The sequence below is a fragment of the Neodiprion virginianus genome, chromosome 4, assembly GCF_021901495.1.
Source record: "Neodiprion virginianus isolate iyNeoVirg1 chromosome 4, iyNeoVirg1.1, whole genome shotgun sequence".
Classification (NCBI taxonomy): domain Eukaryota; kingdom Metazoa; phylum Arthropoda; class Insecta; order Hymenoptera; family Diprionidae; genus Neodiprion; species Neodiprion virginianus.
Window position 1 is genome coordinate 5,631,353 of NC_060880.1, and position 14,037 is coordinate 5,645,389.

General features: G+C 36.8%; 1 protein-coding gene across 6 annotated transcripts in view; it reads left to right on the forward strand.

Annotated features, from left to right (window-relative positions):
• The window catches only part of LOC124302338 (acetylcholine receptor subunit alpha-like), a 141,070-nt gene that overhangs the window by 62,294 nt on the left and 64,739 nt on the right, over nucleotides 1-14,037 (forward strand). The gene's annotated exons all lie outside the window — the stretch shown is intronic.

Here is a 14,037-nt window from a genome sequence, read left to right on the forward strand (position 1 = left end):
GTCCTTAAATGCGACTGTTTATTGAGGAAAAATGAAATTTTTCAATAAAACGATGCCCGCGATTTTCACAGATCAATCTTTTAGAAACTTGTAAAACAGATAATTTTTCCCTGAACAGGTATTCGATATTTCGAGTCTCAATCCGACTGACAGCTTGCATGGAAACTTTACACATCTTTAATATTCCGATTGAAATATGATGCACGTGTCGATATCGCAGACGTCATTCGTACTCACCGTCTAGCATCGATATCAGCGACTGAAATACCCCGTTGAAGAAAAAAAAAAAAAAAAAAACACTTGAGTGAATCCAAAAGAGGGCTTGCATCAATTTTCGGCGTCGAGCCTGTGGCTTGAATTTCAAAAACTCTGTGTATTTTATTCTTTCAACGAATTTTCCATCGCCGCGTTAAACTACGTTAGAAATTTCCAGTCTGTCTTAGGAAGGCGACACGTACGTGATGGGGGACGGCGATAAAACTTGGTACAAATACGAAATCGATATCGAGACGCCTCGCTTCAAGCCGACCGAAATGCGCCCGTCAAATACCGCCGGCCATTTTCACAGCTGTATCGATAATCCCGAAGCGCATTTATACCCTTATGGACTATCGATTCGCAATCTCTACACGCCGTTTTACGGCTCTGTATCTCAGCTCGTCATTCCTTTACATATTTTTATACACGCCAGCTAGCAGTCGCTCTACGCCACGTTATATAAGACGGTTGAAGATAAAACCCCTCGTCTTAAGGCGAAACGAACGACTCGAATATCGCTGAATCGTCTTGAAGATTTTCCAAGATTTGGGGGGGGGGGGGGGGGGGGGGATATATTTTCACTCATTTATGAATGTGGAACGTTCCCTGCTAAATCAACCAAGTTTTAGTATCATTTATTTTTTTGCAAGTTTTTCGTGTAATAAATATTCGAAAGATACGCAAATTTATCAACTTTTGTGAGATTATTTTTACCGAACCGATTACCCAAATATACACGCGCATTCGTTTACCTTCATCTCAAAGTTCTACCTTTCAAAAGAAACTCGAAAAATTCTTGAGCATTCAAGTTTTTACTCTCATCGTCTTAAGATCTTTTTTTTTATATTTCATTTCGAAAAACCGAACTTTGCGGTTGATTCAACCATTTGTTTTGCCAAATTTTTCAACACTTTGACGATCTTCGTTGAAAAAATTTATCTCATTATCTTCGAAATATTAGAAACAGTTTGGAAGATAAATTTCTGTCCCTCTATAATTTTCACACATTTTTCATAAACTGCGAAATGTTTCAGGATTCTTTTTCGTTTCTTCGAAAAGATTGAACATTGATTTTTGTCGATTAGGTATATTCAAAAGTCTGCGATCAACTGGTCAAAATCGCTCTTTAGTGAGAGAATTTTTAAATTGTAGAATTTTTGGATCAAAGTTCAAATACTTGTAACTTCGAAGTGATATAATAATCAAAGAATTTTTTATTTCAACTGCAAAATCAGAGGATACCGATAATCATTTACGTAAAATCGTCAATATCACTTTAAATTATATAATTCTTGAGCAAAATTGTCAACCTTTTTTCGGTTCTAATAATTCACATGTTTTTGAGGTGTAATCTTTTTCCAGCTATCGTGTTCAAGTTTTATGAAATTTTTTTTGACCTCTCAAGTTTGATTGTCGATCAATTTTGCGATCAATAATCCTAAATGGAAAATAATTTTTGCTTGTGAGATTCAAAGATTTAATATTTTATTGCACAGTCATTTCACGTCTGCAATGACATCCGTATTTTTTAATTAAATTTCACGCAATCAACACGCAACGAATGTTGATAAATGTAAAATCTCCGCTTGCGAATGACAGCCGCTAAACCTTGTGCTGCGAATTCGTATCATCGCACATCAATCATCTCATTCATCACTATATCCTCGCTTAGACAGAACGTCAAACGTAATTCACTGTAGCGATCAGACTGCAATTTCGGGGGAGATTAAAATATGAATCTTTGATTTCCTTTCGTACCTCGATTATCCTTTTTGAACACATACTATTGTTTCGTTTTTACGTTGGTCAGATCCAAAAATCTGTTTACGCAACGCAGCCCTTTTTTCAAATATTTCCAACACGTTCCTACAGATGATTAGTTTATCAATGAGTCGGTAATAATTACCGAAATTTTTTGATTCTAATTACACTTCTGGTTTTTTTTTCTTCCCTCATTCTTTCAACGACAGCATATTTCGAAATTCCTTTCAGAGAATGAAGTTTGAGGAAAAGAAGAAATAGCGAGATAAAAGAAATGAGTGATCCCAAAATTCGAATTTTTGAAGAGAGTGAAAAGAAAAATTCTTGGAACAGGATCAAGGATTCAAAAAGTTTCAAAACACTACGGATGATTCAAATATTTTTCTTTTTCAACTTTGATTTCATTCAGAAAACAGAGTCGAACGATAAATGTTCATGCGACGTCAAGATTTTGATTTACCCTTCTCGTCTGCACGGCCTGAAGAAGACACGTGAAGCAAATTGCTGCAATTTGAACGTGATAAACCTATCGTACGTTATAATACTGACGCGATTACCGCGGTCTAATTTCACGGTGAATAGCCTTAAGTCTCGTTAATGGATGCAAAAAGTTTTCACGGTGTGTGTATGTAATGAAGGCTATTACCGAGATATTATCCCGGTTATGCAGGATCCTCGATGCAGGCTGAAACTTCTTTGCATTCTGCTCTTGTCGTCATCAATCCGAATTAAATGTCAGGCGGTTAGTTGTAGAATGCTGAAGAAAGTTTCGTCGTTTTTTGAATCAATATTCACATCTTTTATTCCTATTTGTTGTGAACGTTGATTAGAAAATCGTTTCTTACATCATCAGTTCCGACCAGATTCTACTTCCGACACCAAAAACGTTTTTTTTCGTCTGCTGCACGTAGACTTATTCGAAATACTTTGAAATTTTTTCACACGGATTACAGTTGAAGTTAAAATTTTCACGGTTTAAAATTCAGATTCACACGCGTTTTTTCATACAATGTGATTTAAAGTTTTGAATTTTGAAGTTTGAGTCCAGTGAGTAAACCAGGACCGAAGAATGGAAAAAAAATGTTCGCTAACTAATTAAAATAAAAATCTGGGACCATTATCAGATTTCGGAGAATTGCACCGGATATGTAATTTTTTAATTTTTTTTTCTTTTTTAAATTTAAAATTTACCAATCAATCGTTATTGAGAAAAAAACGTGTCATCAAGGTCATGAAGTACTCCTACCCTTACCGACCGAGCAAACTTGTCCTTTTTCTTCCTATATCAACTAAACAAACGATAAGAAAGGGTTCAAATTTCGACGTTGCATCGGTTTTTTGTAACGGAATTCAGGTACTCAATTCCGTAATTGTGAAAATTATCTCAGCTGTGCACTTTTTGGCCCCTGAAATATTGGGAATATAAAAATAGTAACGCGTGTCATAAAATTACACATTTTTCTTACGATTCTCGGAATATCGGTAACTTTTCTGAATTCCGCTAGAAAAGAGCGATACACCGTTTAAATTTGAACCCTTTCCGTTCGTCTGTTTATTTCATATAGAGATAGAAAAGGGTGAGTTTGCTCGGTCGGTAAGGTTAGGAGTAAAACATGACCTTGACGTACCGGAAAACCTGTGAAAAGAAAAAAAAATATGTATAAAATAAAAGAAGATAAGATACTCGGCTGCAACTTCATCCGGAATTCCGATACATACTGACATTTTTTTCTTTTTTCTTTCCTCTTCTCTCTTTACGCTATTTCACGCGTTTCGCGGAGAAATCTCAAAAGCGCGAAATGCACAGAACCTGAGGAGAAGAAAACCCGTGAAAAAAATTTTTTCGGCGATGTTGCGGCCTGCCGACGAAAACCCGACGGCTGCATCATCGGACGAAGATTCCGTCGCGGTTTTAACCTCTCGAATTTCTAACCTCCGCGAAATTTTGAAAAATCTTCGACGCGCGCTTCAAGACGAGAGAAAAAATCTCCAACAGGAAATCGACAATACTATTCGTCACGTGGTTTCCGTTCGTTCGAAAATTCGTCCCCCTCCGGTTCAAGGTCAGTTTTTACCATTTTTCCAATTTGGTTTCATCTTTTCCTCAACTGTGTATCAATTTGAAAATAAGCTTTTGTACGTAATTCAGTATTACAGATTTTGTTTCTCGAATCCTGATTCAAATTTATCGATTAACTGAGAAAACACTCGCTCAACTTGTCGCATAATTATCACCCTTTAATTGTTCTTCTCGTACTCTAATTACGTGTATACCTCCATTCAGATCTCTCTTCGTATTCAAAGTTCCACGATTACCAAGCTATTCGAAACTATTTTGGATATCAGCTGCAGCCACCGAATTTAATCCACTCGCAATCAGAAGTGAGTCAATTATTTCTTTTCTTTCGGACTTTGTTTTCCGAACAGCTGTAGAAGTTCGAAAATTCACAGTACTTGCAATAAATTTTCTCAATTTCCGCATTCAGCTTCAACGAGTTTCTCGATCTCGTGTAAAACATAAAAAAGAAAAACCTTCAATCTGACGGGCAAAAAAAAAAAAAAAAAAAAAACGTATAGTTGTAATGTTTTGAAAATTATGCAATTTTGGCCAATTTTTAAACCCCTCCTCCGAATTTTATTTTGCATCGGTTCCTCGATCAGGCCTTGAATCAAAAAGGGAACGAAAAAATTTCACGTTGTAATTGGGAAAAGTTTTGAAAATACTTGTAAGGATCAATAATCGACGGATCGATTCTCAGGAGCTGCAGGATGATGGAAGATGCTTTAAACTGCATCGGAATCTGGACTCGGTGGAGTCGAGCTGCATTTTCCGGGCAACGTCACCGAGTGTTTCGGACTTTTACAAGCGGAAGATACTGAGCCTGGAAGCGGACTGTTCGGCGGGATTAAATGAAGTCAAAGCGAGGTTTACAGAGTCGCTTCAGGCTCTCGACGACTGCACAATGCTGTGCGAAAACTGTGACGACTGTGCTTTGCATTCTGAAGAAATAACAGCGACTCCCGACAAAAACTTGAACTGCATTTTCGCCCCGAGTATCACTGCGATTAGCAAATCCAAGTAGGTTGAAGGAAAGGATAGGAGAGAAGTAGACAAATGTCGGAAAAACAGTTTTCTAGCGAAATACCTCAGAATCGGGTGAAAAACGCTCGAGTAAAATTAATTTGAAAATTATTTCCTTGCAAAACTTGGAGTAAAGAAATCAAACTTCAACGAAACGACAAAGTTTCGACTGTTCGGAAAGTCGATGTCTCAAAGTTTCGAAAATTTAAGTTACGACAGAGCAAAGTTCCGAAAAAATAAAATATACTCACAGTGCGTAGTTTAGTCGACAAGTGGGTTTGAAAAATGAGAAAAACCAAAAATCGGAACGGGCAGGATTTCGAATGTAAAAATATCGATAACCCAAGACAAATAAAGATGAAAGCGGTGAAATTTCACCAAGCCAGAAATTCACAGAACTGAAAATCTTCGATTACTCAGAATTTCGATGCTTACGATGTTCAAATTTTCTCATTTTCACATTTTCTGAATTTTACATTTACCCAACTTTGTTCGTCGGGTTTCATGACATTCGAAACTTTGACGTTTCGTCAAAGTTTGATTCTTTTACTTCAGCTTTCGCCACAAAAAAAAAAAAATTCCAAATTTGGCGCTTTCGGAACATTTCAAATTCGGAGTTTCGATCCCGCCCGAATATCAATAATAACTAGGATAAAAATACGACTCATTATTGATCGGATCGAAATTGGCCAACAGATCGCTGCAGTTAATCGAGGACGTGCAGAGTTTGTGGTCCGTCGAAATCGGGGTTGCAGGTGGATTTTGCGACGAGGGTGGCGAACCTTGCGGTCTGATTTACCAGGCCTCAACGCTGCGCTTGGCTTCGTCCCAAAGCTTTGACATTCCAAACTGCCTGAGTGACGTTGCCCTCGACGATATTTACTCGAGAGAATTTTCCCCCGATACTTCCGTATCTAAAACGGCACCAAGGCTCGGGACACTTGCCTGATAATTGTGTAACGCGCAAAGTGCACGGGAAGAATTGAATTTTCACGAGCTGTTTTTGTTTTTTTTTTTTTTTTTTTGTTTTCCTTTCTTTTTTTCTTTTTTTTCTCGCATTTTATTTTTCTCTTCTTTTCTGCAACATCTTGTTCATTTTGGTACGGTAAAAAAAATTTGACTATCTAATCGCGTACGTTGTTTTAAAATTAACATCGCTGCTATCTTTCGTAGTTTTTGTATACTTTTCCTTGCAAGACGTTATATACACGTTTTTTATTATTTATGTGTAGCGCTTTTCATGCGCAATCGACGAAACAGGGTGGAATTAACGTTCGTGGATAATTCGCGATGTGATTTTGCGATTTCGCATAACGTGCGAAATTTTTGGTGAACGGGTATTTCTCATCGCTTATTATAGGGTATATTCTCTATTGAGCGAAAGGGTCACGTTGCAGCTCTTATTGTGCTGTCGAGGACAATGGCGAAATGATGATGCCGCAGTGTTCGGAATAACGCTGGTCGAAACTTTCTCTATTTCCTCTCAATTCCCTGCAGTTGCATGCGGAAAATACCGATGGAATATCAATGCGGTATAATAACGGGAATCGAATAACAAATTCGATTTTATAACTCGCTCATTGTGAGCTTTCATGTGCAATATATGGGGTATCCTGATTGAAAATATATCAGAAACTAAGCATTAAATTGAGCAATTTTTTTTAACAAAAGTCGTTGTATATGAAACGGAACATCGCTCGAGCATCCCAGTTTTTCGGTCCCAGGCCTCTGCTAGGCCCATTGAGGCCCAACTTTTGTTTTTAAAATGAAACCTCCTATTTTTTTATTACACTTGCAGATTCCTCATTGAAAAGTCGATAACTTTTACTCCAAGTCATTTTTTCGGGTTTCGTTTTCGAACAGACCCAAAACGTTATTCCAAGTTATGAAGAATGGAAACGACCGCTTAAAAACTTTACAATGTTGAACGATTCTGTTCATCGTGGAACTCGTTCTCATTTCTAAATTCCTCTCAATGATTCACGCATTGACACTCCTTTCGCGAGAAAACTTCGTATAATAACGTCTTGGGCCCGTTCGAAGCCGAAAACCAAAGAATGACCAAGAGTAACACTCACTCGATTTTCAATGAGAAATAAGAAAACGTAATAAAAAATAGGAAACAGAAAAAAAAAAAGAAAAAAAGTTGGGCCTCAATGGGGCCAGCAGAGGACACAGACCCAAAAATTGGAATCCTCGCCTGATGTCCCCTTTCATAAACAACCACTTTTGTCCGAAACATTTTTCAATTTAATGCCCAAGTTTCGATATACTTGAAAGAAAATTAAACACCCTGCTTTTCTTCGTCGAAAATCAATTTTTAACTGTGCGAAAACAATAACAAATGCACGATACTTTTTAGTTCACAATACATCATGTACCGTAAACTAAATTTTCTGGGTCAGAGATTTCGCGAGTTATTTCCGAAATACATTTTAAACTTCCGCGATTAATTTCGCGGGTATGGAAAACGGAAACTGCTGTAATTTTGAACGCTCATAAGGAAAATGGAAATTCCCACCGCGAGACGGGCTGCGCATTATTTTCACCGGCATGATTGAATGCCGCACGTTCTTTGCTCCCTCATTTCTCTGTACTCGCGGCTCCAGGATAATTTTCACGACTTATAATACACGTTCATCATGTCCTGCGGGAAGCCCCGTTCAAAGGATCCTCGTGTTACACTTGAGCTTGACAAGGTGGTAGGACGTTTTTTTTTTTTTTTCACCGATCCCAAAAAGCTGCGCACTTTGAGATAAATGTCCGTTTCTTTTTGAATATATATTCAATTTCTCGCAACCATTTCGATAATTGAATGCTGGTGTGGAAATAAATTAGCGTCAATGAATTGTTTGCGTAAAAATATTTGGTCAATCAACTGAACAAATAAATTCAACGTCTCAATCATCAGAAAATTTAGTATCGACAACTATAGTCAAACTAAATGTGTTGCTTGTACGATACTTTCTTGTAATTCCAATAATGTTCAAACCATTGTTACAAGAAATTCAATTTTATGATAATCTTTTAATAACTATGACGGCCCAAATTTTCCTAGCAATAACACGCAGCTTTTTCGATACATGCATGCCTAGAATCATTCAAAATTTTGCAGTATAGTTACACAACTCTGACCTTATACTGGTAAATCCGGTTTAAAAACGATTGACGGTACTAGAAATAAAAAAAATAAATAAATAAATAAATAGAATCAAACCAAACTTCAAGTCCAAGTTTCAAGCCGCGCGAAAGACCTTCAAGAGTATCGAAATGCGGTCGAGTTTCTCACCTAAGGAAAATAATGTCAAGGTTTAATAGTGAAAAGGCTTGCGAGTTTTTTTGGCCGAAGATGAAGACGAGGTGGAGTGCAGGCGACGATGGGATGCTGGAAAAAGAAGTGTTAACGGAAACTTGGAGGCGGGGGACGAAAGCGGGAAAAGCGGTCAGGGATATAACCATTCGCTATTGTATCCAGAGAACCGGAGTGCACTCGGTGCTAAATCAGCGGTACTTTTTCGCTCGCCTTTGTACTTTGAGAGGGTGGTATTTAGATTTTATTTTTACTATTGTTTGTCCGCCAGTTTTCTTTCAAACGAGTGTGTGTGTGTGTTTTTCAATTTTTGTTCGTTTTTTTCTCATCAGTTTCCTTACTTTTACACATAAATGTTGTCGTTTTTTTTTTTTTCTTTATTCCTTCTTTCAATTCATTTACTCGCGTTTCTTACCACTTTTGCACCGATTTTTCATCCGTGGTGGTAAAACGAATTTGCACGATCGATTTTGCATCGTAATTTCAATTCTTGGGATCGTTGTAATAACTGTTGATTGAATTTTAATTGACGAATATTTTTACAGTTTCTAGTATTTGTGTTGATCGATATTGTTGGTTACTTGTTTATCGGTTACGTAAAACAATGAAAATAGTGAAGCACTTTGAAGTAATCCGCGCAACGGTAGAAATTTCCTCTCGGAATGAAACGGATTTCGTTGAATAATGTAATTGGTTTACGTCATAAATTATTAATGAGTATCAAAGTGGAGGATCACTCGGCGATCCGGATGTCAAGAAGAAAGTCGCCTTTACAATTCGAATATCCGGGGTCGGTCCAAGTCCTGAGATTATCAACATAGCGGCCTCCTTTCACTGCGTACCTCATTCGAGTTGTTTCGTCAAATGATTTTTTCCGTCCCCCCGTGGAGTTTGAAAGGGTAAATTAATTGACGGTTGTCAATGGAACTGGGGAAGTTTTTTTTTTTTATCATCGAATCGCAGAGATTGTGCACTGCGGCTACTTTCTTCGGAGTCGAGTTTTGTAAATAAATTGGTAGCCTTTAAAACGTTGAGGAAAAGATTTTTTCGGTCCCAAGCTCCGTCGCCATTATGTATATATACAGGGTGGCTCAAAAATAAATAAATAAATAAATAAAAAAACCGGGACCGATTTCAAACGTGAATAAAATCTGAACGTGTTAACCGACTTCCGGAAATTTTTTTTTCTAGAAAATAAAAGAACGAATCTTTCATTTCGTGTTTTAAATTCTGGAAAATTCTGTATCGTTTGTTCAGATACAACAGGTTTTGATCAAAATCGCTGTGAGATTGAAGAAAATTAATATTAAAGAAAGTTCAACTGATTTTTCTTTTTTTTTTTTTTCCTGAAATTGTGATTCTAAGAATAATTCTGGTGTTTTTACAAGTTCTCCGAGACTTTATTTTCACGATACGAAACGTTTCCTGTAAAACTGGAATCAAAACGCGCGCTTCAAAGTTAAAATTCTGTCATCGAAAATCGGTCGATACGCTTAGATTTTATTCACGTTTAAAATCGTTCCCGTTCTTTTGGCCCACCCTGTATACATGTATCGTCTTTCGGTTGAAAAAAATAAAAATAAAATACAATTATTAAAGTTGTGGAAAAAAATATTCCAATGGTGCGGAAAATTTCATAAAATAATCAAATTTAACTTCCTGTGCTATAAAAAAAAAAAATATAAAACCAAAGACAAGAAATTTGCCAACAACAGTTGGAGGAAAAAATCTGAGTCCTTGTTGATATTCGTTATGGAAAGAATGATTGCAGAAAAAAAGAAACGTTACAAATTCGAGATAATTGGACTTCAAGTTGAACTGTATAGGTTGAAATTCCGTTTTTGGGAAATATCGGCGAGATTATTTAATTGTTATTCACAACTATTTACAGATTAATTGTGAATAGCGAGTGAAGTAGACGAGTCTTTGAATATTCAGGTAAAAAACGAAGCGAGTTATTTGGTCGTAACGATAAGGCCACGAAAGCGGAGGCTGTGAAGATTTTCAGAATTAATTCAACCGCAAGGAAATTGAATATTCAGTTGATATAGCCGCCAGAAAGAATTCGATATACAATTTCCGGCTTCATCGTGAAGCGACGAATCTCTCACGCCTCGATATCGTGCACGCCTCTTTTCCATCGGCAACGTTTAATTTTCACCCTCGATCATACCGCGGTTTTCACTCTCACGTTTTGTCCCGCGCTGCGAATAAAAAAAAAATAAAACAAAAGAAACGTTGACTTGAAACAAAATGAAAAAAAAAAAAAATTGGATACAAAAATCAATTTACATGTTTTTTCACTCAACTCAAAAACATTTTCAAACCTCGATTGCAGGCTTACAATATTTGACCGCAAAAATTCGCCGCTTTATAAAGATATAAATATACCCATATATATATACCTATAGATATGCCTATAACTTAATAAGACACGGACGAAAGTTTAACAATATTTTCCTTCGCTCAGCCGTTTAGATAATATCAGCCGAAAACCTAATATCGTCCAACCCCTGAGAAAACTTTTCAAATACTTTGAGGGTATAATATTCTCTGTTGATTTTCTCCACAGTGTTGGCAAAAAATTTTCTGAGTGCAGTTCACTTTCCTCTTTCATAAATAATGAATTTGTTCGATTACATTTCAGAGTATAATAAGAATTCAATCGATTAATCTTTCGTTCTCTTTTTTATTTATTTATTTATTTATTTTTTTTTTCACCTACTATCTCACGGATCACGTGAATAAACAAGGAACGTGGTATATGTAAATGTACATATGTATATGTCGGTGATACATGCAGACGTTATAATGTGGTCGAATCAGAAATTGAAGCAATGAATTTCGTTTCGAACTAATAATTGCGTTGCACATCCTACGGCACGAGATTCGACATTTGACGAGCCATTACTGTCAGCAATTTGACAGCTTTGGTAAATTGGAAAATAATATTTCATCAGGCAGAACAAAACAATTCAAAGCGACTCATGATTTTCATTCTTCACAATAATTTCAACCATTTGTTCCCAATTGAACGAATTTTAGCTCACGTTGTTAGCTGAAACGAATATTTTGCTTGACGCGAGTGTTCCCAAATATCAAAAATAGATTGTTTTCAAAATCGTGATAAAGTATTTATCAATAAACTCATAATTATCAAAACAATCGTTTCAAACAATAATTTGTAAATTATAGATTCAAACACAGAATTAACTCTGAACCTTCAAACTAGGACATGGAAAAAAAACGAAGAAAGGTAAAAAAAAAAAAAAATGAATAACATCTTAATCAAACAATGCGAAGCGAGTAGAAATATCATTTCTGAAATTGGAAAGAAATTGAAAAGTGAGAATTTTCTTCCCGTTTCGCGTATTCTAGAAACACTTTAAATTATGGCTAAGTGTATTAAAATTACCTACAAACGGTTTTCCCTCAGCCAGACGTTTTCTTTAGTTTTATATTTGCGAGTGGCGTGGGAGGAACGGCGACTGCGAAATAAGAGAATATGGGTCGCGAGTGTATCGCTGGGGAAATTCCCCTATTGACTACTAGGGTAGGTATATAATACGTAATTGGATGGAGACCGAAAAACGTGCGGCGGGTCGGAGAAGATGGAAACCATTACCCAAGTTCACTGTTTTCACCCTCGAATACTTCCTCTGCCCTTGTTGCGAACAAGGAAGTAATTTCAAAAACTTGCTTAAAAAATTTGCGAACAAAGAAGCACAGTTTAGCTCGATTGTTCGTTTGAAAAATATTCGTTTTATTCACGTTTTCTAATCTCCGGAATCCGAAAAACAGCTTTCTAAACAAATATCGGTCTCTCGAAAAAATTCCCGCGATGATCTCGAAACGGCTGGATGTGAAAATTTGAAACTTACAGGATTTCAAAACGAAATGATGGGCATGAAAAATTGCCATGTCTCGTTTGATTCGAACTTACGTTTGTACCGGAAATAAATCGATTTTTAATTTTATTCCAAATAAACGATTATGTTTTTCCCAATTCGTATATTTACTTTTTTTTTTTTAATTTACAAACTTATTGCGTTTCAGACATTTTATTTTCTAACATGCTTTCAAAACTTTTTCATTCAACTGCCAAGTTCTGTAAGTTTCAAATTTTTCAATCGGACGTTTCTTCGGATCATCGCGCGTAAGTTTGTCGGACAGACCGACAGTCTTCGATCCATTTTCAGGATGACGAAAAGTATGGAGAAAAAAATTGTTTTTACGGCTTGTTTTCTTACCGAAAATTTTTCAAGCTCGTGATTATTCGAACTCTATGAGTGAGAAAATCGAAATATTATCGATAACCCAATTGATGAAAAAAAAATACGACCAACACTTGACCTCGTATTTTTGAACTTGAAATAACAATAACCCTGAGCATAAAATGAACCGCGTTTATAATTATATCTGGGAATTATCTCTCCCTTCGTACAAACTCGCGTTACATGCACGCGATAACGATGACGAGGAAAATGTACAAATTTTCAAATAAACTCTACGTTCCGTCGTGCAAATATTTAACCGAATTTCGGTATTGAATCCACGGCTTGCTTGCTCAGGGCTGGGCAATTTATTTCGAAACTCTCCGCGAGGGGAGGAAAGTAGAAGGAGAGGAGGGCCCTCGAATCCTGCGAGGTATGAGGGATTAGACGCGGCTGGTTTGTCGAGGACGAAGAACACGGGCACGGGACTTCTCCGCGTTCCCAGGGGATTAACCGAGGCGGGAATAACCGTTCGGTAAGACGCGATCGGCTCGAATTCTCGCCGAAACTTGCCCTCGATACATGCCCACGTATCCCTTATCCGGTATTTTCTACCCCTCGCGGCAACGTCGTCAGATTAACCCGATTAGGGAACCACAAACGAGCGGACAAATTCGTCGAGAAACGTGCGCCTCCTTCGATCGAACAAATTTCGACCCTTTGATACCGATCTTATCGGCCTCTCGTTATATCCTGAAAGATTCAGATTAAGCCGTGATCATCAAATCATTTTACACAGAACATTTACTCGTTGTTTCGATCACATTTTTGCCAAATGAAATCTCCTAATGATTACTTGGACAGAGTTGATGTCTAAACTATTCGACACTGTCTTTTGAAATTTCTAGTTCATCTGCATTCTATCGATTGGAGCTGAATTTTTCCGAAAAGTGATCGTCGTTTGAGGAAATTTTGATGAACGTGTTATCGTCCACAAATTTATTCTTCCGGTTTTATTCAGTTTATAGAAAACTTCATTAAGTTTAATCTGGGGCAATCCAATTAAGTTTCTTCGTAGGGGAATGACGACATTTTTTATTAATATCTGAACTGAATTATGTACAGAAAGATGAAACGGAAAAGATTAATTAATAACTAAATCAATACATTTTGGACGTATTGTACGCACGTGATATAAATTATGATGTTTTCAGAGCGTAAGAAACATGACAACTGCACTGTTGATTAAAATTATGGTTGATACATCAGCTCGAGAAAGATTGAGGATAAGCTTGGAGTGGGAAGTTTGAGTGGGCTGTGTAAACAACAATATAAAACAGAGAGAATTAAGTCTGAAATAAAAAAATTAGGATTGGAAGAGCAGAAGATGTAAAAGAAAATGAGTAAAATGA